Source organism: Tenrec ecaudatus, chromosome 8 (genome assembly GCF_050624435.1).
Source record: "Tenrec ecaudatus isolate mTenEca1 chromosome 8, mTenEca1.hap1, whole genome shotgun sequence".
NCBI classification, from domain to species: Eukaryota; Metazoa; Chordata; class Mammalia; order Afrosoricida; family Tenrecidae; genus Tenrec; species Tenrec ecaudatus.
The window spans coordinates 71,796,786-71,824,436 of NC_134537.1; positions in this window are offsets into that span (position 1 = coordinate 71,796,786).

Below are 27,651 nucleotides of genomic sequence, written 5' to 3' on the forward strand. Positions count from 1 at the left end.
AAAGATATTTATATACAAGGGCAGTTGCTTATTGAGAAAATATCCTAGCCCAGTCCAGATCAAGTCCATAAGTCCAATATTAGTCCATATGTCTGATATCAATCTATAAAGTCCTCTTTAGACTCATGAAACAAATGCAATGACACCAAATCCAGGAAGATTACAAACCAGTGGGTGCTAAGTCTTTTGGATCCAGTGACGATAGAAGTATCTGGCAGGGGTCTCCATGTGGCTTCTCATTTCCAGGACACAGGGTCTATCAGCATAGTGCTATGTGTCTAGTCAGTAGAGCATCTCCAAGGGAGTGAGCAGAGAGTTTCTCCTGCCTCCAAGGAAAAAACAGATTTCCCAGAATTCTCAGGAGAAAGCCATGCCCACACAGAGACCTCATTGGCTATGATCCGATTGACAAACTAGACTCCACCCCTTCACTCTTAATCTTCTAAAGTCCCAAATTGACACCAGATTATGTAATTATCACATATAGCATCTGGGGGGAGGGTCTTAAAAACTTGAAATTAACAAGTGTTCATCTAGCAGGGAAGCAACAAAACACACATGGAAGCATACCAACCCGTGTGATCACAAGGTGTCGATGGGATCAGGTATCAGGCAACAGAAGACCCCAAACAAACAGCCATTTCAATTCAAACCAAGGGGCTGGGAATGCAGACCCATCTGTAGACAATTGGACATCTCCTCACACAGAGGTCACCAGGAAGGGACCAGTCAGCCAGGGTGCAGTATAGCACCGATGAAACACTCAACATTCCTCCAGTTTTATAGTGCTTCCTTCCCCCACTGTCATGACCCCACTTCCATCTTATAAATCTGACTAGACCAGAGCATGCACACTGGTAGAGATAAGAGCTCTTGACACACAATCCAGGACAGATAAACCCCTCAGGGACAATAGTGAGAGCAGCAATACCATGAGAATAGATGGAAGGTGTGGGGAGAGGAGAGAGAAACTGATCACAATGATTGATGTACAACCCCCAACCCCACCCCTCCAGGTGGACGAACAACAGAAATGTGGGTGAAGGGAGACAGCAGATGGTGTAAAATATTAAAATTAAAATCATTTCTAAATTATCAAGGATTTACATAGGTGGGAGGATGGGGGAGGAAGGGGAACTATGAGGAACTGATACCAAGGGCTCAATTAGAAACAAAATGTTTTAGAAGGGATGATGGCAACATATACACAAATGCGCTTGATACAATTGATGTATGGATTGTTAAAAGAGTTGAAAGAATCCCAATAAAAATAATTTAATAAAAAATAAAAGCTTCATCTAGTTCCTGAACGCTTCCTCCCCTCCCAATCCTCATGACCCCAATCCTACCTTGCCTTGCGGACCTGGTTGTACCAGAGGATGTACAGCGGTGCAGTGGGGATCTGGAGGCACAGGGAATCTAGGACAGACGAACCCCTCAACACCAGCGGTGGGAGTGGCGACACCAGGAGGGAAGGGCATGTAGAAAGGGAGAACCGATCTCGGAGATCTATGTGTAACCTCCACTCTGGGAGATTGTCAAGGGGGAGGCGGGTGAGGGGAGACGCCGGGGAGTGTAAGATAAGATATAATAATTATTTATAAACTATCAAGGGACCAGGGGTAGGATCGGGGAGGGAGGGGGATGGGGAAAAAAAAAAGGGAAACCGAGCTGATTCCAGGAACCCAAGTGGAAGGTGAATTATGAGAGTGACGAGTGCAACGAATGTATAAGGGTGCTTTGCTCATTTGATGTATGCACAGATTGTGATAAGAGCCTTATGAGCCCCAATAAAAAGATTAAAAAAAAAAAGAAAGAAAAATGATTAGGGCAAAAAATGTACGGATGTGCTTTATACAATTGATGTATGTATATGTATATGTATGGATTGTGATAAGAGTTGTATGAGCCCCTAATAAAATGTAAATAAAAAAAAAAGAAAATGATTAGGGCAAAGAATGTACAAATTTGCTTTATACAATTGATATATGTATATGTATGGATTGGGATAAGAGTTGTATGAGGCCCTAATAAAATGTTAAAAAAAATAAAATAAAAGCAAAAGAACATTTGCATCCCAGAAAATCACAGGAGCAGTCCTAGTTTGCCCTATAGGGTCACTGTGAATCATAATGGACTGGGTGGTAATGACTTTATTTGATTGTCCTGTTTGCTTACTCGTGATCAACAGCTGTTTCCTGTGGTGAACTTGAAACCGGAGTTACTATAAAACATCCAAACGTGACTCCTCAAAGTGTGAATTCCAAAGCCAAGTGTGTATTTTCTTCATGTATTTTTGCTGCAAAGAGGACTCTACAAAGAGTCTGTTTTGCAGTGCTGTGACCACCTTGCTGGTATACTTTCTTTTTTTTTGTTTCATCATAGTTTATTCAGGGGTCCCATTTTCACTCCTTGGTGGATTTTATGTATTTCTCATAGGCCTCTTCACTCATTAGTTCATCAAGTTGCTGGTATACTTTCTAAATAAAAACTTCTCTTCTGACTTACAGTGGGTAATTGACTGCACTACAGCATGGTAAAATTCAAGGTTTTGTGGGGAATTAAAAGTATACTTGTGACTAAAAACAAAACAAAACCCTAACTCACCACTATTGAGTCCATGCTGACTCACAGCGACCCCATAGGAGAGGGCAGAGCTGTTCCTGTGAATTTTCCAGACTGTAATTCTTCATGAGTGTAGAAAGTGCCATTTTTCTCCTGAAAAGTTGCTGGTAGTTTCAAACAGCTGACCTTGTGGATAGTCGCCTGGTTGTTTTTAGGATGCATTCCACTCTCAGAAATGTGGTGTGTGTGTGTGTGTGTGTGTGTGTGTGTGTGTGTGTGTGATATTGGAATCGATAAACTATTGAAGGTGAAATTGTTAAACCTTTGTTAAATTCAGTTAAGTATGTTTTTGCACAAAATAAACTCATTTTGCTCTTCTACTTTCTTACTTTGTGATTATAACAAATGCATATTTTCCACTGTTCAACAGAACATTTGAATATGTGTATGATTTCTACAAGTGAATTCATTCCTTTACTTTGCGTATGTATTTGTTTTTGTGTCTATGGAGAAGCTCTTATCTTTGTAAAATATTAGAGAACATAATATTTTGTGAAAATGTTCTATCTTCATGAAATATAATTCTTGAAGCTTGGTACAATAAATAGTATGTGTCTTTTTTTCCCTTCAATATAATCTTTCCACAAATTTCATACATTATTCTTGCATTTAGAGGCAGAACAGAGACATTTATTGGCCTTCCCTCAAGTCCTCAATCATGAAGTATTGTAGATATTTATTTTAGTAAAGAATAATCCAATACATTGACCTGAGTTCCAATGGACTCACACTTTAATCCAAATTGTCAGCCTACTAGTCCCTGTGGACTCAACCTGAATATCAAGTTTTATACCACATTGTAAAAGAGCTTGGGAATAAAAGAAGTATATACGGTAGTTCTTTCAGATTCTTCATACTTTCTGTTTGCAACTGAGACTCCAAGAATATAATTCAGCAGTTCCTCAACTGAATGTAAAACTTACATTTGTTAGATATTTTAGGGATTTAAATGTTTTCTCTCATGCATTGCCTGAAGAGTTAGTTTATTTTGCCAACCTGACTGATAAACACATGTGGGGTTAATTAAGGGTGGAGGGATAAATGGCTCGGTGAGTCTCACCTTTCTAGTACTCGAGTCTCTTGCTTTGTGATGGTTAGACAAGGGTGCAACTGCCTTAGCCAGTTAACTGCTTTAGCTGGCAAGACATCCCTGAGGAGAAGCCACATGGACCTACCCCGATGCAGCTCTGGGTGCTGGAGCAGCTGTGTGGAGACCCCTGCCAATGCTGAGATGTTTACACATTCACTGACTCGGCTTTCCTCCTGCAGTCGGCATCATTGGGTCTATTTTGTGAGATGCAGGAGGATTTTGTGGATTGGTGTTGGAGATATAGGTTAATGGATTGTGGGCTTGGGCAGCACTGGGTTGTGATATTTTCTTGATGCACACTTGACCTTTATATAAAACTCTCTCTTATACATGAGTTTCTGTGGATTTGTTTCTTTAAAATACCCAGAATAATACACTTAATCTGAAGCCTATGAGGTGAGCAAGATAAGGCTTCATCTATTTATTTTACAGGTGAGGGAACTGAAGAGCAGAGGGTAATTAAAAAATGACCTATTGGTCTTTTGCCATACAGTAACCATCTGTTTCAAGATCAAGAATCAGGATCTTTTGACTGCCAATTTCAGCCAAATGCCTTTCCCATGTCCTCACACTATCTTTCAAGGTCGAAGGGAGAGTGGGGTGAAGTGAAAGTATGAAAACTAGAGAGCAGCAGATTGGGTAAATCTGAGCTTGTCACTATGAATTTTGTTTTGTGTTCTAAGTATGTGTTTTGCTTTTTGTCTCCGTCAGTTGTAACACTGACTTCAATTAAACCACTTACCTATGAAACCAGCTGCATTTTGGATCCAGATTTTTGTTTTATTTATTATGAGAACTTAATTGAAAATGTGACCATCAGGCGATGGAGATTTTAATTAAACACGAAGAAATTTCAAAAAAAATTAAACCCTTAATTATATTATTTTTTTCCTCAGGGCTTGAATATAAATTTCACCCTGATTGCCCTGCCTTGGAATAATAATTCTTTTCTTTCTTTCTTTTTTTTTTCTTCAGACGGTAAAATCTTACAATCTGCCAGCATAAATATTAACATCCTCTCAGCCTCAACTTGATTTCCATTCTCAGCCCATCTTAAGCTGCCCAGGCAGGCCCAGAGGGGCTTAGGTACAGAACTTTCCATTTGAAGCATGCATTTGCAAGGTTAAGTATTTGGTTGGGTTTTAAAATTCTCATTCTAACTGCTGAGAGCAGTAGGGCTTACTTTGTTATCAGGCATTAATAGAAGTCTGTGATATTCCTATGGTTTAACCGTTTCTGAGTGCAGCCTAACTGAAGGAACAATTATGTCTGAGTTCACAGAAAGGAGAAATGAAGACAATACAGTGAAAGCCTAATTTGTTTCAGAATGATAAACTGCTGTGTGATGGCCTAATACCTGATTATATAACTTGTGTGGCAGAAAAGGAGAGGATATTGAATTAGAAAGGCAAGCCCGGCAGTGGGGACTCTTTGAAAGAACTGGGGGAAAGAATTGCTTGAGTGTTGTGACTAGGCAGCAAGGAGAAACACTTTCCCTTTGTGGGCCCCAGGGTAGCTCCCCTCCTTCGGGAGCAGAGTGGAAAGGGAATACATCAGCGGTCCTCCCAGACCGAGGGAGGCATCTGGCCTACTGCCCGGTAGTGACTATCGGAGAGAGAGGACATGGCTGCTTCATAGCTCCTTGAAGCACGGACTGACACTGCGAATGACAGCCGCCTGGGGTCACCTTCTCTGAAGCAGCCCACAGAATACAAACTGGCGGAGGGACCGGTCCACCGAAGAAGACAGTGGACCCAGAAGTCGGTTCAGGAAGGCACTTAGACGACATATGATTATATCTTGTTATTAACTTAGACGTAAAAATATCCTGGTGTCATAGGGTGGTAGTGCAAAAATACTTTCTTGATTAATGTGATTTTCCATTTTATTAGAGCGTTCAGCTTTTCTCAAAGGCAGTAATATTGTCCCAACAGTGGTAGAATTTATTTGTATCTATATAAAATATTATATTTCTGCTTCGTTCAGTTTTAGTGTAAAAAATGATTAGCTGTTTTAAATACTATAAATGTGAGAAATGTTCACTTACTATTTTTTATTTATCTTGGCAATGCTTACGTGTTGAATTATTTGGATTTTCATAACAAAATTACATAAGTGATATCTGTTGTGTTCTCTCATTATACTTCCGAATGGTTTCCAAATGTTTCCATGTGCAGTTCTATGCAATTCAACTGAAACTCAATTATCTCTCTTCTTATTTTACTTGTGATGAATATTTGAAGACTAGAGGTATTCAGTGTTTCTGGTCTCATCCACACTAACATTGGCCTGTGTCTCTAAGAGACACTAAATGATTTCTAAATCGTATCTACTTTACAAGCCAGACGCCCGTACGGTCTAAAATATTTCTAGGAAATCACTCAGACACTTCCCATTACCTGGTGAGAAAACATTGAATGCAGCTACAATACTTCCCAAAGACCAAGGACTTGAAAGGAGAGATGAGAACCAATATTGGCAAAGTTTATTCCTTCGCTTTGTAGATTCATTTTTTCCTCTCCAGATCAAAATGAAATCTTAATTCATATTTAGTAATTGCTTTTTAATGTACAAGAAAGACTACAGGATATACAAGCAGCTAAAGAATAAGGATGTTTTGTGCTGAGTGAAGACCAGCTGTGACGCATGTAATCTGAGGCAAACAGCCACAAGACACGGCGAGGAAGAGGAGGGGGCCCATGTGAACCCTGGGCACATGCAGGCGGGGCAACATGCGGGCCCCACTGTCACCTCTGCCTGCGAAGGGACTCTGGAACATTGAATACTGACAGAAGAAAGCCACATAAATTGTGAGAAAATTAGAAACTGTGTCCAATAAGCACTGTAAAGGTATTTACTATTTTTCATGTACAAATTGCCACCTGTCCGTTCGCTGTGCTGTGGTCGCTCATGTGTTGTGATAGTGCTGACAGCTACGCTACCAGTCCGTCAGTCCTCACAATGTCCTGCATGGTGAGGGGTTCAGTGAAGAAAGCCTGGCAATGGACTTCCGTAAATCAGCAATGGAAACCTGGTTTCATTGTTTAGCAACAGAACAGTGTTCGATAATATCCACAACATCATACTCAGACACACAATAACCATGGAAATAGCATAAAGTTGGATGACATTTTGCTCTGTTTAAGTTGCAAAGAATTGGAACTGCCTGGCTGTTAGCAACAGTAATATAGAAAAGGGCTACAGTGCCTGTCTTCAAACACCTAGAGATCTGTTATGCGGAGAGGAACTTGATAGTAACCATATTGTGACAGAGAAAGCCTGTGGACCATGGATGGGAGCTGTTGTGAGGGGAATATTAGCTTGCTATATGGGATTCATATTTGAGAGCTGGACAGGAGACATTTCTTCAATAGCCCAAACAGCTATATATATCTTTCTCCCCTATTGCTAGCATATTTGGTCATTGCCACAAACCGCATCGGCTATCCTTGCAAAGCCTAATGGCTTGTTTAAATAAGTAGCAGGACTGAAAATATTAAATTCCAGGCTGACCTACATGTGTCACTCCCTCCCTGTCTTGTAGTGATCAAGTTGCACTGCACTTGGTAAAGGTAAATACACAAGCCCTGGTTCATGGAACTGGTTCAGGAAGGTCTCAGGGTTCTTGCATGATGCAGAGAGGGGCGCTCTTAGAATTTTCAATTTGTGTTTGTCTGGCTTCTCTAGAGAAGCAAAACAGTAATAAGAGATAAGACTTAATCAAGAAAAATAGCACCCATGGGTGCAGACATGGTTAATTTCAGTTTGGTTCAAGTCCATGTGTCAGATATTAAGCTAGAGGTTTTTCCTGACTAGAGTGGCTGCCTGGGGCGGGAAAGCCAGGAATCCTGGAAACGGGAAGATCACAGGCAGGAGGCAGAGTTGAATAGACAGGTCAGGTGTCACAGCAGACCACTGGTAGCTCCCCAAATTAGCAGGAGAGATGGCAGGCGAGTCCAAAGGATCAGGGTGGATGCCACATATGCAGGTTGCACATCAGCAAGAAGCAAACTAGTTCCTTGCAGCATCTCCTTTGATAAATATTAAATAGGCCACATCCCAAAGAGACAGCGTTAGACTATGACCTGAGTGAGAGGTTGCGCTCTATCCACATCTTCTTACAGCTGCAGCCAAGTTGACACAAAATAGAACGATCAGACCATCATTTCTGGACATATTTGACACCAGGGTGTACTACACATGATGGCATTTTTCTTATTACACACTGTGAGTAATTAAACTCACATTCATGATTGCCAGCACTCAAATATTTGTCTCATGTGAACAACTTCATCAGGATAAATGGTTGTAATACCCATTGAGTAACAGGGACCACAGGGCAGGATTCCTATCCCTGAACTCTGTTGAGTATTTGGGGTCTAGAGACAGTCTTTAACGCAAACTCCATGTGCAACACTGAAGTCCGGAGTGACAATTTCTTGTAATTGGTCAACAATATGGTAAAACTATAAATATGCTCAAGAGACTGTAAGATTACAAAGAGATGGTAAAAAGACAGGTGAATTGCGCAGTGAGCAGGGGACAGCTGCTAGGAACGTAGACTGTGTTTAGTTGCATCCTGAAAGTTACATTAGAGTTAGCTAGCTGACAAGACACAGACACACAAACAACTTGGTAGGAATGTCATGGACAATTTATAGCAGTAGACTGTGTCCTTACATATTCCATCTCACAAGGATAATTTGCAATTACAGTAGTAAAATGGGTTCCCCAACCTTTCCCCTTCAGTGTCACTTTTATTTATTTTCAATACTGTCTTGATTTGCCAAATTCTATCTTTTAATTTTAATGTTCCAACAGGACAAACTAACTTCATTTTTAGATCACTCCTTGAAATGCACCCTAGAGTTCATTATTACCAGAGAAAATCGCATTCTTGGGCACTTGATTTGAATTAGATTGAGAAAAAATTCAACCAAATGCCTTAGCCGTCATACTGCGTGGTCCCATGGTCTGCCTCCTCCATGCACCTAGTCCTTCTTAAACAATGGCAACTTCAAAACTTGACAAGAAAGTCAAGTTCATTTGTGACCTGCCCTTCAACTCAAGTAAGGCTGGTCAAATTGCTGCCCCACATGAACAGTAATCTTTCTTTCCTCTCTGTGCTGTCAACCCTACCTCCTCATTTTTTCTTTTCCTCTTTTGAATGTTTCTTAAATGCAAGACCCAGAGTGTAACTCAAACTTTCCATATTTTATCTGGCCCATATATTTGACTTTAAACATACTGGGCACTTGTACATTTGCATTTAGCACAATGCAGGGAGCGCTGCTATATTCATTATCTTATCTATTTGTTTGTCATCAAATGGGGTGTGATGGCTCCTCACCTCTTTTGTGTCCTCCTTGAGGACTTAATTTATTTTTAGTATTCATAGGGCTTATTACTGGCACATGATGCATAAATGTTATTCGGTGTTTTTGTTATGAGTTAGCTGGAATGCTAAATACTTAAAAAAAATTTATTTAGTCTCAAACGGAACATGTACAGAGAAGGGAAATTTGACAGGGAGAAATGTTTAACATACTATTTAGAGTGAACCTAAGCAGAAAGGATTTCAAATCCTGCCAACATAGGAACAGAGAGGGGCTCACGTAAACCTCTGCATTTGTCTGACGGGGAACTGTGATATGTGAAATGCCCAAACAGTCTTCTAGTACTCTGTTGCACAATTACCCCTGCGAAGAATATTTTTCCTTTAAAAAATGCAAGACTATACTGGCTGCTATATGCTAAGGCACAGTTTGCCTCGAAAATAGAAGTTGGGCAACCTGCAACAATTCCTTGGGAAATGTTCTGAGAACAAAGAGAGCTAGAAGCGAAGTGGAAGACCTGCAGTTGTCATAAAAGCGGATAAGCAAGAATATGAAAGACGAGCCCTTGAATTATGTCCCACGATCTGGGAGAAGGTAGTGCTGGCTGAGCCACAAAAGGGAATGTAGAAGAGACGTACCTGTGAAGATTGCCGTCCTCGCGTGTCTGCATGTCAAATGGGTTCTAGCCTTGTCTTCAGTACTAGGCTGGGGAGAACTTCAAGAGAGTGCAGGCCTCCATGACATTGTGGGTCCCCCAAAGTAGATGACTATTGTATTGTACTGTGGTTAGGTGCCCAGATCCAAGGGAGAAAAACACGTTTAAAGAATTAAATGATGTTTTATAGATAATTCTCTAACCTTGAAGTTATTTGCAGGATGCATGGACAATCTGCAAGTGTGGAGGCAACTTGTGTTGACAGGACATTGCCCCTAATGTGGTAAAGGTCATTCATGACAATGGGATCACAGAATGGTCAGACAACTCAGCCTGAGGACCTATTGGCTTGATATTTGGTGCATATAACTCTCTTGCTAGAATCATTCCACCACCTTAAAATCCTGCAGATATTGAAAATGCTAGAGACTATAAATTTCATTCAGCTGAGGCTTAATTGAATTTAACCCCATTCAGCAGCATTTATTGGTATGTAAAGCATTTTAGAGGCCTCTTGATAGGACAAGGATAGATTAGAGACAGATTCTCTATGAGAGGCTTATTAGGTAGAAAGGAAAACAAATGTGTAACTAGAAATCCTAACAAAGAGAAAGACAAGTGCCTACAAAGAAGTCTAAGCAACTAGCTGGAAGAGCAGATGAGATATAAGGATTGAAAAAAGCTATCATGGATGATAAGAGATTTTAAGGTGTGGCTTATACGTATAATCAAGAGAAGCAGATTTATTGGATGGTACAAACTGACGTCTCCTCATCGATGTCTACAAGTATCAGAATCTAGGCTTTCAGCATGTGTAACCTTATGTTGATTGATTGATTGATTCATTAACTCCCAAATATTATTTGCATGGTTATTAGTTGCTACACATTGTTATACATAATGGAGACCTAGCATAGTGTACTGTTATTATATCTCATATATTTATAATCACCTTTGTCAGAATTTTATGTCATAGCATGCAAATTAATATATAACAAATGCAAATAATTAGAAGAATAAAAATCATTTTGCAAGATTAGTAATTCTGAACATTCTATGTGAAAATTTAATTTACCCACTGAAGGAAATGCCATGATCCAAATCTCTATTTTTTAATTATATGAATAACATGATAGAAGAGCAACGTTCTTAAATATTATATTTATCTGGAGAAAACCACTTTATTTTTCTTTGTAAAATAACTTATGTTGACTCTGTAGCTTTCATTCATCATGATTCTTTTTCCTGTCCTTTTTGAAATTAATCAGATTCTTTGTCAAATGTCAATCAAATTATTCAATTTTATAAATGCATCTTTAGACACCAAAAGAAGACAGAATGTTCTCCAGAATTTATGCTTTCTCCAATCCTCATCCTCTCTGTAGAGTGAGATGTAGAACTGATCGGGCAGACAGGATAGATCGGTGAAGGATGGACAGAGAGAGACTGATGCAGGCAGAGACATGCTGCTGTTGTTGTCAGATGCCACCTGGTTGGCTCCACAGTCACCCTGTGCACAACCAAAGGAGATAATAACCCATCCTGGGTCATCCTCACAAGTATTCCTATGTCGGAGCCCATTGTTACAGCCACTGTGTCAATCCACCTCGCTGAGGGACTTCCTCTTGTTTGCTGCTCCTCCTCTTTACCAAGCAAGATGTCCTTCTGCAGGGACCGGTCTCTCCTGACAACCTGTCCAAAGTATGTAAGACAAATTTCACTCTGTTTGCCTCTAAGGAAAACTCTTTCACTTCTTCCAAGACAGATTGGTTTGTTCTTTCAGTGGTCCATGGTATTTTCAATATTCTTAAAAGCACCACAATTCAAATGCACCCATTCTTCTCCTGTCTTCCTTATTCAATGTCCCACTTTCAGATTCATGTGAGACTTTTAAAAACATGATGGCTGAGTTCAGGCAAACCTTGGTCCTCAAAGTAGCATCCTTGCTTTCCACTACTCTGATCTCAGGGAACCCTTGTGGCACAGTGGCTACACATTGGGGTGCTAACTCTAAGATTAGCAATTTGAAACCACCATCCACTCCATGGGAAAAAGGTGTTTCTATGCCCATAAACAATCTTGGAAACTCATGAGGTCAGTTCTATCCCATCCCATGGGTTTGCTATGAATAGGCATCAAGTTGATGGCAGTGAGTTTGGTTTGATTTTGGTTTGAAAGAGGTCTTGTGCAGCAGCTTTGCCTAATGAAATGCATCTTTTGATAATTTGACTGCTGCTTCCATGAACACTGATTGTGGAACCAAGCAAGAAAACAATCTTTAAGAATGTCATTATTTTCTCCATTTTCATAATGTTCAACCTATTGGTCCAGAGGCGAGAATTTTGGTCTTCTTTACATTGAGTAGCAATCCATACTGAAGACTGCAATTCTTGAGCTTCATCAACAAGTGCTTCGAGTCTTCCTCACTTTCAGCAAGGAAGGCTGTGTCACCTGCATGCTGCAGGTTGTGAACAAGCCTTCCACCAAACTTGATGCCGCATTTTCTCCATATATTCCCTCTTCTCTGTTTAATTGCTCAGTATTCAGATTAAACAAGTATAATGAGAGGCTACAGAGACATATATACATACATATATATACACACCCATCAATACAATACAGATACATTAAAATATATTTTTGAAAATTTGTGCATAAGGACTGTTATTTTTAAATGCCCACATGGAAATAAGGTATATTCTCTTTAAAATGGTACATTCCACAAAATCAGTGTTAAATATTGAAAAATTAATAAAGGGATTCAAAATACACATGTACAAAACCAATCAAGAATTCTAAACTGAATTAGTTCGATCAACTTTCAGAGAGCACTCCCTATTGTCCCACCCAGCTCTACCAGCAACCTCAGTCCCCATCAGGTACACAGTCCTTACATGGCACGATTTCAAATGGGAATCACAAAACAGACAAATCACTTCATTAGCTCCTGGCGAAGCATAGAGGAGCCAAGAACTGCTCCCTGGGTTTTTAAGGCTGAACGTGTCATGTCTGCATCATAAAGTGACTGACGGAGCCCAGCAGACAGCCTGTTACACCACCAGCACTTCTTTGAGCCTATTTAAATGAAAACAAACAACGCATTGCTATCAAGTCAACTCCAACTCATAGGGACCCAGCTCAGTACATGTACCCCAGCGACCAGGGCTCCTTGAACTAGGCTCATCTATGAGAAGAGAGAACATGTCCTGAAGTGGGGATTTGTAGCGATTGGGCTTCAACAATGAACCTAGTGGTGTCTTCCCGTTTACTCACTTACTGACTCACGGTTTCTTAAAATTATACTTATTGAAAAAGTAGGAGTAGCTGAGAAGACTTCATAATTCTTGGCCCTTGGATTATTACAAAATCATTTTTTGTTTGAGCCTTCGGGAGCTTTGTATTGCAGTATAAACAAAAATGGTGATCACCTGTTTTCATAATACACTGTGATCTGTTATTTCCATCACTGACTTCCAATTAGTTTTTCATGTTATGAATAGCTCAGGGCTTAGCCAAATGTCAAAGTTGCAGTTGATCTACAATGGTGCTTCTCAAACTTTAATGCTCATATGAATCCTCAAGGATCTTGCTAAAATGCATGTATTGATTCAGTTAAGTCTGGGTGGGACTTGAGAATTTGTATTTCTAACTATTATATTCCCAGGTGTTGCTTGCAGTGGACCACCTTGAGTAATAAAGACACAGAATGGGTGTAGGAAAGGAAGTAGGAGATGACAAGTGGGGAAGAACTGATATTACTTTATATACTTTATAAATACTTTAGATGAATTGTTAGATGGAGATTTAAAGTCCTCTCTTCTCAAAGGGAAGTAGAATAAATAAAATTTGCTCATGCATTGTGATAATACCCTGTTTAAATTTTAAAATACAATTATTAGCATCCTTGAAGAGTAAAACTTTAATACCCTATACCTTGATTGAATGACAAGAAGTTCATTTCACTCTACTTAATGATCTCCAAGTTTGAGTGAAATAGTCAATGATATAATTTAATATATTTTCTTAGAAAAGCTACAATTAAATGTAGAAGGCACTTATAAAAATGCTAGCATCTAGAGATAAATGGGCAGTCTTATGTCAGTGAGAAAGTAAGATTGCCATAATATCTAGGGAGGATTTGTTAAGGCTCATCTCCTATATTGTTTGGCATTAATCTGAACTACAGAAACAATGTAATATTTGACAAAGCACATTGCAAGTGCTACACAATTCTTCAGGTCTCATGTTGAATATACCCTTTGGATAATTAAACTAAAAACAAAAAGTCCAGGTTACTTTTACTGTTATTCCTTTTTATTAAGGTTAGAGTTTTTAAAAATTTAAAGTTCAGATCTATCTAGATAAAATAGGTGGGATAAACTAGCTGGAGGAGAAAACAATCAGATGACAGTCTGGGGGTACATGGAAAAGGAGGAGGCAGGGGAAAGGAAGTGGGTATTAACAAACCCAGAGACAAGGGAACAACAGATGACTGCAAAATTGATGGTGAAGAGGGTGTAGAAGGTCTGGTAGGGCTTGATCAAGGGCAATGTAACCAAGAGGAATTACTGAAACCCAAATGAAGGCTGAACATGATAGTAGGACAAGAGGAAAGTAAAAGGAAATAGAGGAAAGAGAGAGGAGGCAAAGGGCATTTATAGAGCTCTAAATACAGGCATGTGCATATGTAAATGTATTTATATATGATGATGGGAAAATAGATCTATTTACATATATTTATATGTTTAGTATTAAGGAAACAGATGGACATTGGGCTTCTACTCAAGTGTTCCCTCAATGCAAAAACACTTTGTTCTATTAAATTGGCATCCTATCATGCTCACCAAATGTGGTGAAAAAGCTGATGGAGCCCGGCTATCAAAAGTTATAGCATCTGGGGTCTTAAAAGCTTGAAGATAAACAAGTGGCCATTTAGCTGAGAAACAACAAAGCGCCCACGTGGAGGAAGCACACTGGCCTACGTGATCATGAGGTGTCGATGGGGTCAGGTACCAGGCATCAAAGACCCATTGCAAAAGATCATAATGGGAATGAGATGGGAAGTGCAGCATGGAGGCCCAAAGCCCATCTGTGAGCAATTGGACATCCCTTACAGAAAGGTCGCGGGGAGAAGACAGACCAGTCAGGGTGCTGTGTAGCACTGGTGAAACATACAACTTTCCTCTGGTGCTTTAATGCTTCCTCCTCCCACTATCATGATCCTAAAAATTCTTCCTAACGAATCTGGCTAGACCAGAGCATGTACAGGGGTACAGTTAAGAGCTGGAAACACAGGGAATACAGGAATACAGGACAGATAAAATCCTCGGGACCAATATAGAGAGTAGCCATACCTGGAGGGTAAGGGAAAGGTGGAGGGAGAAAGAGGGAACCAATCACAATGACCTACCTATAACCCCCTTCCAAGGGGATGGGTAACAGATAAGGAGGTAAAGGGAGACATTGGACAGTGCAAGACATGAAAAAATAATAATGATTTATAAATTATCAAGCATTCATGAGGGAGGGAGGGGAAGTGAGGGGTAAAAATGAGGAGCTGATACCAAGCTTTCAAGTAGAAAGAAAATGCTGTGAAAACGATGATGACAACATATGTACAATTGAGCTTGAGACAATGTATGCATGTATGGATTGTGAAAAGAGTTGTACGAGCCCGCAGTAAAATTATTTTTAAAAATAAATAAATAATAAGTAAATAAAAAAATTAAAAGTAGTTGCTCTACTTTACAGTTTTAAAAGCTATGCTCAGAGATATTTGAAAAGCAATACAAATATTTACATAAGGATTTTTCTGTCTCTTACATATAACTCAGATATCCCTAAAGCCCCAACCAGGTCCTCATTCTTCATACTATATTAGAATTTATATTCTGAACACTTAACATGTAGAAGGCTATGGTTTATAGTGAAAGTCCTATAAATCTATTTTTGAATTTTCACATGGATTCAACTTCCGTTGAATTCTATCAACTGGCAATGTTAATAGCTTTTCTCTCAGTAAGAGTATTAAAGAATGGATTATTACCATTCCCCTAGCCATTTCACGAAGGGGCAGCCTAGCCCTTGAGGCTTTGTCTTGGTGTACTTTGATAGGATTTGAGGTACTAGAGTCCTGATGATCACGAGTCATATCCTGACTGCCTTAGTCAGAGGGGCCTGAAACAATCTTGTAAATTTTCTACCGAGAATATCATGGTTCATTTATTGCTTCTTTAGTCCCACCTGCAAATGTGATATATTGATCTTCTGCCAATCATGCTCTTGTGACAGTTTTCCTTGTATTCCCATGCCCCATTGAAGTACCTACATTTTTGTAAATCCTTTAACACCATCATGGTATCTATTTTATGATCCCTCTTATGAACATGAATTGTCTTTGTTATTATTTTGCCTTGTTATATTAAAGAGTTAATGCATTTTTATGAATTATATTTTAATTGGCTCTCTTTTCTCCCCTACAGAAATACATCCACCTTGTGAACCATTTCACAAACTGATGTAATATAAATATCCATCAATAAAAAATGAGATTCATAGGTAGTGAAATAGTTAATAAACTCAGCTGCTGTCCAAAAGGTTGGGGGATATAAACACACTCACAGGCTCCTCACAAGGAAGGTGTGATTGTCTATGCTTAAGTATCAGCCCTTGAAAGCCCCATGGAGTACAAGTCTACCTTGACACCTTGTCATGAGTTGACTGGACTATATGACACCTGCTTTTTAAACAGAAAACATACCTAGCTTGATATACAAATAGTTTCCTTAAATTGCCATCGTCAACACTGCACCATATTATAAAGAAAAATCTCTTTCACTTTTAAAACATGAAAGAGAAATAAGTTGTCCAAATAAAACTAAAACTGATTTTTTTGTTTTCCTTAAAGCAAAATGTCATTCAGCTTGTATAAGAAGGTGAAATTAGTACATTACTGAGATAGTCAAGGTTATTGTGCCAACCTGGCTGATAAGATAAACACATGTGGGGTTAATTGAAGAGAAGAGAAAGAAATGGCTCGGTGAGCCTTGCCTTTCTAGTTCTTGGGTCTCTTGCTTTCTGATGGTCGGACCAGGGTGCAGCTGCCTTAGCCAGTTCTCTGCCTCAGCTGGCAAGGCTCGCTTCCTGGGAGACACCCCCGAGGAGAAGCTGCATGGACCTACCCAGATGCAGCCCTGGGTGCTGGAGCAGCTGCGTGGAGACCCCTGCCTGCACTGAGATGCTTACACATTCACTGACTCGGCTTTCCTCCTGAAGTCGGCGTCATTGCGTGTGTTTTGTGAGATGGAGGAGGACTTTGTAGACTGATATCAGACATATGGCTAATATTGGATTTATGGGTTTGAACTGCACTGGGTTGGGATGCTTTCTGAATGTACACTTACCCTTTATATAAAACTCTCTCTTATACATATGAGTACCGGTGGACTTATTTCTCAAACATACCCAGACTAACATAATTACTTACTGTAATGCACAGCAACCAGAGGCTGATGCCTGCTTTTGTCATCCTTTCCTTTGCCTCCAAACCCATAGTCAACATGTATGAAGGCATCCTCATCCACGCCAGCTAGGCTGGTATCCATATTAGCAAAGCCTGCTGGGAATGCCACTGTTGGAACAAGGCATCCAGCCCAATGGCCAGGTGCCAACTGACAGGACCATTGGGATGAGATGACTCCTTCAACATCTTCAATGTGATGGGTATTGTCAAGGACGTGCCTATAGAAGTGTTTGAAGGCCCAGAACCCAGGGATGAAGTTCACACTGGCACCTACCACCAGCTCTTCCACTTGAAGCAGCTCATCAGAGGCAAGGGAGGTGCTGACAATAATTATACTCATGAGCACTACGTTATTAGCAAGCTCGTTGACCTCATCCTAGACAGAATCCACAAGCCGGTAGAATAGTACACAAGTCTCCAAGTTTTCCAGGCTTCCGTGGAGGAACCAGTTCTGGTTTCAAATCCCTGCTCATGGAACTTCCTTCTACTAATTATGGCAAGAAGTACTAGGAGAGCTCTCCATTCGCCCTGCCCTCATGATGTCCACAGCCGTTCTTGAGCCCCACAACTCCACCCTTACCCCCCATACCATTTTGGAACACTCTGTACTTTCATAGTAGACAATGTGAGGGTTTCTAAATTCAGGTAGCATTACTCAGGTCATAAATGGGGTCTTATGAACTTGTTAGAACAGTGCTTGGGACCAACTATACATTTCAAAATCATCTGTACCTATGGGAGCAGGAATCAGCCAAACCACTTTCTTGCGTTGTTAGAAGTTCATATATCCTATTATCATACCTGAAAAGGGAGCCAGGTATCTTATTTGAAACATTAGCAAACTATCCAACCTCTCATTGGCCCTCAGACACAATGTAGTATTACCAATTCATTGGGTGGATCTGAATAGACTGTAGGTATCACTGAAAAGAAGAGGACATGGGTCACTATGAGTTGGAGCTGATTGGCAACACTTAACAACAACAATAGACTTATTTGGTAGTGGCACAGGTTATAATGTCTATGACTAGGAAAACCATATCATGTAATTTATTGTACTGCAACAGGTTTATGTAGATATTAAGACTAAGACAGATTTCGAGGAAGAGCTGGTGATCTACTTCCAAATATTTGTCAATAAAAAATCTGTGGTTAACAGCTGATTTATGATGTACAAAGGTAAGTAAAACATTGCTACAAAATAATACAAACCATTATTTTATAATACTAAATATGAAGGTATTGCTTCTTGACTGTGTAGGTATATACACATCATAAGGTAATGTTTTCATCTCTCTAAATCTTTCTAGAAAAAATAATTTTATGAACCTTGATTCACACACCACATCATAAGAAAAATTTTGACATCCTCAAAGGACCCAACAGAATGTTTTAAAATACTTGCTTAGATTTGGAGAGAAAAAAGAATATGAAGGGTAGATGGGGAAAATTCTTCTAATGGAATTCTCATGGGATAGTCCTTTCTACCCTGGGAAAATTAGCAGGTGCATTGTTGTATTGAAAAAACATATTCTCAGTTCAATTTTACTAGCCTTTTTCTTATCTGTGTAATTTCCCATTTTCTTAAAATGTTTGACCAATAAGTCTCTGTCATTATTTGCTGTCATTCAAGATAATCTATCAAGATTACCCCTTTGAAGTCAAACAAAACAAGTCTCCATAAGAAGCTTCTGTGTTGACTTATTTTCCTTCAGTTTAACTAATTCAACAGGTTCCCTTCGAAGTTCTCATTTTGATGTGACCCCATCCCCCTTGGGGAACCATGTTAGCTTTGTTATTAGAAGACCCAGATTCATGGATAATTGAGATACTTTGTCTTCTGTCATGCACTTATTCCAGAGACAGGTTTAATGATTTTTTAAAATAAACTTGTTGCTGTAAGTATTACATAACCTCGGCCGTTTAGGTAGGAAGACCCTCGAAATGCACAGTGGTTGCAACAGTGACCCTCACTACAACAAAGAGTGTGTTGTTGGCATGAGACTAAGCAAAGAGTAAACAGGGTGGCTTTAAATCAATGTCCCAGCCAAGTTGACACACGTTCCATCCTAAAGGATGCCAAAGCAGAAGTGAGCAGAGAGGAAGAATCCCAGTAGTACTAAGAAAGGAAGACCAGGAGCACTGAAAAGGCCAGAGTCCCCAGTAACATGGCCCACGATTTATGGCAAGGCATATGCAGATCCCCAGGGGATGATGAGCCTACAGACATTGTAAGGAGATACAGCTTTTCCTCCTGAGTTGAGAGAGAAAGTGGTCACTTACAACTGGCTGTGTGAATTTGAACTTCCAGCCTTCTGAACTCTGAGAGAACACATTTCTGTTTATAAAAGCCAACTATTAGTTATATTTCTGTCATAGCTGCAATACATAACAGGCAGTCATCGGATGTAAGTTGGAATTTTGTCCAGCACTCCTGAAGAGTACACGATTGTAAATGTATCAAATGGTGGTATCATTATGGCATTTAAGGGCTTCTTTGTCACTAGAGGTTATAAGTATGCATGGGGATGTCCATGAGAATTAAAATTGTCTCTGGGAGCTCTCTGAGAGACATTGTCAATCATTGGATCACCATTATAAGGAGACATAATTTAAAAAATTCACATTTCCACTATGATTCTCCTTCCTAGCATAATTTAAGACTGAAAGATTTCTGCCAAAGCAGATGCAGCATAGAGTTTGCAGTTCCAGCTACAGGATAATATCGGTTTTCCAATTCCTCTAATCTATAACAGCGACTTTCGCCTGAGGCTTCTGTGCTGCTTTCCCATCTCCATCCTTTCTAATCGAAGGCACTCAATAAGGCTGCTTGAACAGATTTTTAAACATTTGATTGTCAATTACCTCAACCTCCTACAGAAAAAAAATGACTGAAATGTAGTTGTGCCAACATATTGTTAGGAGGATATGCTAATTCTTTTTAATCTGCATGGGAAGATAGCACTCCATGGCTGTCCAAGTTGTGCTGGTTTATGGATTTCTTTAAATAGAAAAACAATGATAAAATAACAACCTTTGCCTTTGTCAGCTGCTGAATCACAGCATGTTTACAATGTAGTGATACAATGTAGTGATATTTGAGAGAGTGGGGGAAAGAATAAATCAATTTTGTCAACAGTGCTTTGGGAAATTTCACTAAAGATGCTCAATGACCTTAGATATTTTTCCCCATTCCACTGTAAATACTACTCCAAAGTAAATCTAAATGGGGCTGTTCATCGTTTAGGCTCATCTTCTGTAAAAAGTCCACATTGGCAACCCCCTTCTGCTTGATTTGAAGTACCTCCACCAATGTTTCAGGTTTATTTGTAGTATCAATAACAGAGCCCTCTCAATAAGAACAGGATATTCAGCTCACTAAATTTGTTACAGCCTAGGAATCCTACCTCATTTAGTGGACAGTCCCCCTACAGTTTGTAAATTGTGGTCAGGGTGAACTGGTTTAATTTGTACTTTGGTTTTGTTCTTTGTTTTTACTTGCCTGAAGTATTGCTCTTTGTATTCCCTTCTGTTCCATGCATATTAAATCCCCTTTTAAGGTGGCAAAAGCCCTATGAAATATAAAGTTTTATCTACTATTGCATTATCTACTTTTATAACTTACAACTTATTTTTTTTTAAACTTTGGCATTATTTGCTTTTGTTTTGCTATGAGTCAGAACCTACACGACAGCGGAGGCCCTGTAACAACGACTGGATCAGTATACATGGAAACTACAAGAGAGATAGACATGGCTTGTTTGCTTCTATAGTCGCATGTCATTTTAGTCTGCTTTAAGTGTTTTCTTCCATCCCTCACCCTTTCCTCCAACCATTTTATGACGACAGCCATTGAACTATTGTGTGTGTATTGGCTCAAAGGAAAGAACAGTCATCATCAACTAGGGAGAATATTATAATACTATCATCCCATTCTGGTCTCACCTCCTTCATAAATTGCAGTAAACTTTCAAAAAGATTATGGTATATGTGCTATATATAACTGCTATTATATAGAAGGTAGAAATAAATAAATTCGATAAATCGATATTTAGGACTCTGTCTCACAGGAGACATGAAGAAAATTACCATATTGCTCAGTGTTTCAAATGTCAATATTACTCACTTAAGGCGAGATTTTAAATCCAGATAGGCTGGTCATTCTGTGGTTTATTTATTTTATATACATTATCTTTTTAATGAAAAAAATAGTTTAAAACCCATTTCCAGTGTTTACAATTACCAATATTTTTGTTACTATTAACCTAATTGTTTTAAGAAAATTGTCTTGAATAACTTTTTACTTCCATATGCTTCTCATGGATTTTTACCCCTGAATTTCATGTTTACTGTTCCATCTATCTATCAAAAGTTAAATGGTAATTTAAATTGAAGGGATTACTTATTGAAGTATTTACATAATTTTATGTTAACTTGAAAACATATAAAATTGTCAGGGTGGTATCCAAGCTGTCAATTAAGTTACAGCCTGATGGTACCTCCTTGTGGTGTGGCCTTCTCATCATTAGGACCCAGGGAGCCTCCCCCTCTTTCTCTGCCTTCAGTTTCCTGCTTGATGACCCGGAGAGCTGCCAGAATCCTGCCATGTTTTCATTAACACTGAATGCACAACACTTTGCACCCACCAGCCTGTGTTATTCCTGCATTCTGCACCATTGCTTGTGACTGTATGAGTTTGAGGAGGGACTTATGGACTAGTATTGGACTTATGGATTTGAGTTGAACTGGGCTTGGCTGGGATATAGCTAATTGTTGATATAAAACTTTTTCTTACCTGCATATGAGTGTCATTGGATTGTTACTCTGGTCAACCTAGCTGAGATAGTTAAGGTTTATTGTGCCAACCTGGCCAATAAACACATGTGGGATTAATTGAAGGGTGGAGAGATAAGTGGATTGGTGAGCCTTGCCTTTTGGTTCTCTGGTCTCTTGTTCTATGATGGTCAGACAGCGCGCAGCTGCCTTAGCTAGTTTTTTTGCCTCAGCGGGCAAGGTTCTCTTCCTGTGAGACATCCCTGAGGAGAAGAAGCCACATGGGCCTGCCCCGATGCGGCCCCGGGTGCTGGAGCAGCCGTGTGGAGACCCCTGCCATTGCTCAGATGCTTACACGTTCACTGACTTGGCTTTCCTCTGCAGTCGGCGTTATTGCGTGTGTTTTGCAAGGCTGAGGAGGGCTTTGTAGATTGGTGTTGGACATATGGGTTAATGTTGGACTTATGGGCTTGGACTGGACTGGGTTAGGATGCTTTCTTGATGTACAGTTAGCTTCTATATAAAACTCTCTTATAGACATATGAGTTTCTGTGGATTTGTTTCTCCAGTCTACCCTGACTAACACACTAGGCTAGCATACTTATCCTCTTATCATACTTCATTCAACTTTTCTACCTAAGCAATTGATTTTTGACCTGGTCATATTTGGGGGGGTTGCCAATTGATAGGCCTCATCAACTAACTTGACACAAATTTGTATTTTTGACTTTTAGAAGGCTACTTTTTAATGAGAAATTTGGTTTTAATTTAGGCAGGGCATATACATCTTTTTGCTATAGTTCCATCGTGACCATCCAGGTCAATGAATTCATTGATATGAAGGTTAAGCATTATTTTGTGGTTTTTCCTTGAGTAGCTCCAAGTTATTTTTTAAAGTGAAGTTACTGTTACACATCATCTAGGTTTCTAATGGGAGCCCTGGTGGCATAGTGGTTACAAGTTGGCCTTTGAGGTAATTAGTTTATTGTGCCAACCTGGTTGATAAACACATGGGGTTAATGGAAGGACGGAAGGATAAATGGCTCAGTTAGCATCACCTTTCTAGTTCTCTGGTCTCTTGTGATTTTTGGAACAGGGTGCAGCTGCCTTAGCCACTTCCCTGCTTTGGCTGGTAAGGCTCACTTCCTGCAGAATATCCCTGAGGAGAAGCCACCTGGACCTACCCTGATGTAGCCCTGGGTGCTGGAGCAGCCGTATGGAGACCCCTGCCAGTGCTGAGATGCTTACACGCTCACCGATTTGGCTTTCCTCCTGTGGTCAGTATCATTGCATGTGTTTGGTGAGATGGAGGAGGACTTTGTGGATTGGTGTGGGACATATGGGTTAATGTTGGACCTGTGGGCTTGGGCAGACTGGGTTGGGATGTTTTCTTGATGACAGTTACCCTTTACATAAAACTCTTTCTTATTCATGAGTTCCTGTGGATTTGTTTCTCTAAAGTGCCCAGACTAACACAGCCTTCGTACCTCAAAGGCCATGGTTTGAAAGCGCCAGCTGCTCTCTAGGTTCTACTCTTGTTAAGAGTTACGTTCTTGGAAACTAACAGGGGCAGTTCTCTTATGTTTTATAGGGTCGCTATAAGTGAACATCGACTCCATGACTATGAGTTTAGTCTTTGTTTATATTTTTCATAATCCTTTGGAACCCCCCTTGTATGTTCTATAATTAGCAACCATTATTGTCCTATGAGCCTTCATAGCACAGTGGTTAAGCATTCAGCTACTAATTGACATGGCAGGGCAAAGAAGGCAGGAGAGTTGTGGTAGTTTTCATCTATAAAGATTTAAAGACTTGTAAACCTTATGGGGGTAATTCTACCCTGTCCTTTTGGGCCTCCATATTTTAAATTGAACTTGCTAGCATGGGTTTCATTTGGGTTTATATTTAGCAACTCTATCCAGTTATTAATGCACCATTTATAATTAAATTTTTGCTTCTTCCTCTTGAAAATTATTTTAGGTACCTGATTTATTTGTAGAATATGTTATTTAAATGTATGCACAACTCTTTTGTATTGAGTGTTGCTCTGTTCTAAGACAAAAACACATTTTACCTATTCCTATAACCAAACAGAGAGTTATTATCTCCACTATAATACATCAGCAATCTGAGTATATAGAGACATCAAAAAATACCTGGTGAAAAGTTTTAGTGATGAGAAAATAGTTAAGTATCACCACATTTGGAGCAGCCACATGAATGGCAGATAGAAATACTCCCGTCTTTTTTTCCCCACTCTCATAACCTTTGATTTACCTGAGCCCATCGTTGGGACCGCTGTTGTACTGAGTGCCTCACTGAGGGCCTTCCTCTTTGGTTTCTGGCCCTCCACTTCACCTTTCATTCTTGGACTTGTTGTCAGCAGAGACCAGTCCTTGCAAAGGGACACAATCCACCCTAAAGCAGAGGGGCAGCAGGACAGGGGAAGGCCCTCAAGGAGATGCCTTTCCACTGTGGCGACAATGGGCTTACGCATCATAACAACGGTGAGAATTGTACGGAAGGCTGCTCAGTGTTTTGTTCTCAGTGTTGTGTGAAGGGTCACTATGAGTCATGAGATGAAATCTTGCTATTTTTGGTTCCAAAGAGGATGCTGGCTATACTTCTTCCAACAGAGATTTGTGTTTTTGCTTCTGGTCATAGAATTTACTTTCCATATTCCTCAACAGCACTGTAATTCAAATGCATCAATTCTTCTCCAATCTTCCTTATTCATTCTCCAGTATTTACACACATACTGACATCTTTGCTCTTTATCACTTCAAATAGCTTTTGTTCAACAGATTTGCCATGTGAATTATGTTTTTAAAATTTTTTCCAGGAGAATTATTGTGGGTTTGTTTAAAATGAAATCTTGAGACTCATTTTTCCATTTACCCTGATGTATTGGTCACATTGTGGAGTTTTTTGTATTCTTTACATTGAGTTGGAAGCTATACTAAATGCTGAAATTCTGATCTTCATCCAAGTCCCCTTTCGTTAAAATGATCACAAATATGGATATCTTTCAGTCTATTGGATAGGTAGCTTCCTTCCAAATTTCTTGGCCCTTTGGAATGAGTGCCTTCGTTAATTCCTGGAGCTTAGTCTTCTACTTCTACCTTCAGTGCAGCATGAAATAGGTCCTTAATATCATTGAAATGGATGAACATCAAAGAAATATGTTTGGTGAAGTGCCCATGTATCCCTGCCACCTCCTTTTAATGTTTCCTGCATTAATGGATTCAGTATATTGCCACTAGATCCTTCATAATTACAACTGGAGGCATGAATATTGTCTTCAGTTTGTTCAACTTGAGATTTGTTGAGTCTCTGTGAGCCTCTTTTGGAGAAAGAGGTTCCCTAAAGGGGTTCAAAAAGGGGTCCACTAAAACTCTTCTCTTTTCTAAGGACACCAGTCTTACTGCATAGGACCCAGGGTTCACTGAAACTTTAAATCCTTTGGTTGGTCTTCTCAATGTTTTTTTGTATTGGACAGGGTTCTCTAGAGAGACAAACCAGATTGCTAGTAATTATATATAAATATATTTATAAAGGTAGATATATAATTCAAGAAATGAACCGATAAATTATATACAGGTAGATAATACAAGAAACTAACAGTTAAATGATATAGCAGTGAGACACTAGCAGTCCTTCAAGGCTTGAGAGCTGCCAGTTGCCAGTCCCCTTCTGTAGAGAGAGCTGGGCTATATATATCCAGGCAGCAAACAGCAAGGCCGGTCCCCAACTGTCCTCAACTGTCGGTCCCTACCTCCAGAGATGAACATTCCAATCGTGTGGACTTAAAGGGACCTCAACTTACAGCGACACAGTCCACAGGCTAGGCATCCCACAGGTAGTGTACCCCTTTAAACTGAGGCACAGAACAACCAAGGTGAGGCTCACCTAGCCATTTATCCCTCTGCCCTTCAGTTAATCCTACTTGTGTTTATCGGCCAGCCTGGCACAATAAACTATAGCATTTTTTAAATTTTATGTTCACCTTTTTCACATCATCATTGAACCTATTTCCTTTAGCACTTCAGTGTTCAAAAGTAAATTTCTTCTTGTGTAATGTTCTTGATAGCACCCTAAAATTTATCTGGTCAATAGTCTTTGATGTGTCAAATTTGTTCTTAACATATTTTTTAAATTCAGGTGGGATGTACTCAAGGTGATATTTAGGGTCTCATTTACTAAACTTTTTTCAGCTTCACTATGAACTTACATACCAGCAGCTCATTGTCTTTTTCAGAGTCAGGTCCTGTCCTTGATTTTGCTGATGATATTGTGCTTCTCCATAGCCTGTTCCCATAGATGTAGTCAATTGGATTCTGGTATATACAATCTGACTAGTTTCACACATATAACCACATTTATTTGCTGAAAAATGTATTGGTAATGAAGAAACCATTGATATTCCAAAAATTCTATCATGTGATCTCCAATTTGTTTCTATTCAAAAGGCCATATTTTCCATCTACTGACTCCTCCTCTTTTTAAAAAATACTCAATTGGGATTTAATACAGCTATCATACCATTCCATAGTTCAATCATGTCAAGCAGAATTGCACAATTGCTACCACAGTGAGATTCCAAACATTCCCTTTCTTCCTGGACTTCTTGACATGTCTCACTTTACCACACCTCTCTCAACAGCCCCTGCTTTCGCATTGTAATTATTATTAATTACCAGTGCATCTTGATTGTATGTTTCCTCAATTGCAAGAAGAAGAAATTGGTAGAATTCTTTCATTTATTCACTGACTTTAGTAGTTAACGCATATATTTAAGTAATAATTGTTTTAAATGACTTTTATTGTATGTATATGTATGTATATATATATAGATATATAAAAATCATATACAACATGCTTCAAGATCTGGAAATGTTCTTTATGAAAATGAATGCTAAGCCATTCCTAATGAATTTGTCAATTCCTGCATAGTAAACCATATGATTCATAATGACCATTATCAGTTAAGCTGACTAATGCCAGCATATTTGTTTTTATATTTTCCATTACATTCTGATTATTAAAAGTTTGCAGCTATTTCTTCTCATGTTGACGTGTGAGCTATCAGCAGGTGATATTCCTGAAAGTTTTGTTAAATTCAAGAAAACCTAGCAACAGAAAAAGAGTTTAAGTGTATTTTGAAGAGGCAACGCTTGCCTAGCAACACTTTTAGTGCTTTTTACCCGGTGGTGTTCATTTTCAGGCAGTGCATAGATGCTACTTATAAGATTATCAGTGGGTAATTCCTCGGAAATAGATAGCCAATTGTTCTCCTTAGTTTGTTCTTAGTCCGGAAGCTCCACTCAAGCCTGTTCTTGGGTAACCTTGTTTTTATTTGATATACTGATGGGCATAGCTTCCATTATCACACAGCATGCAAGCCCGCCCATTATAAACCTGTACGTGAGTGGTTGAATCAGAGGAGAAGAACAGCATACTCAAATCTATACAGGGCCTAAAATCCATGTTTTGTTCTGTTAAACGCAGAGATGTCCAGAAAGAGCCTGAGTAGAAGTGGTTGAACCCTGTGTTGGTTTAGTAAGAGGGTGAAATGTGAAGATAGGTAGGTTGACAGGGGAGGATCTCTGAGAGTCTGAACTGTGAAGTGTAATTTCCTGGTGATTCTCAC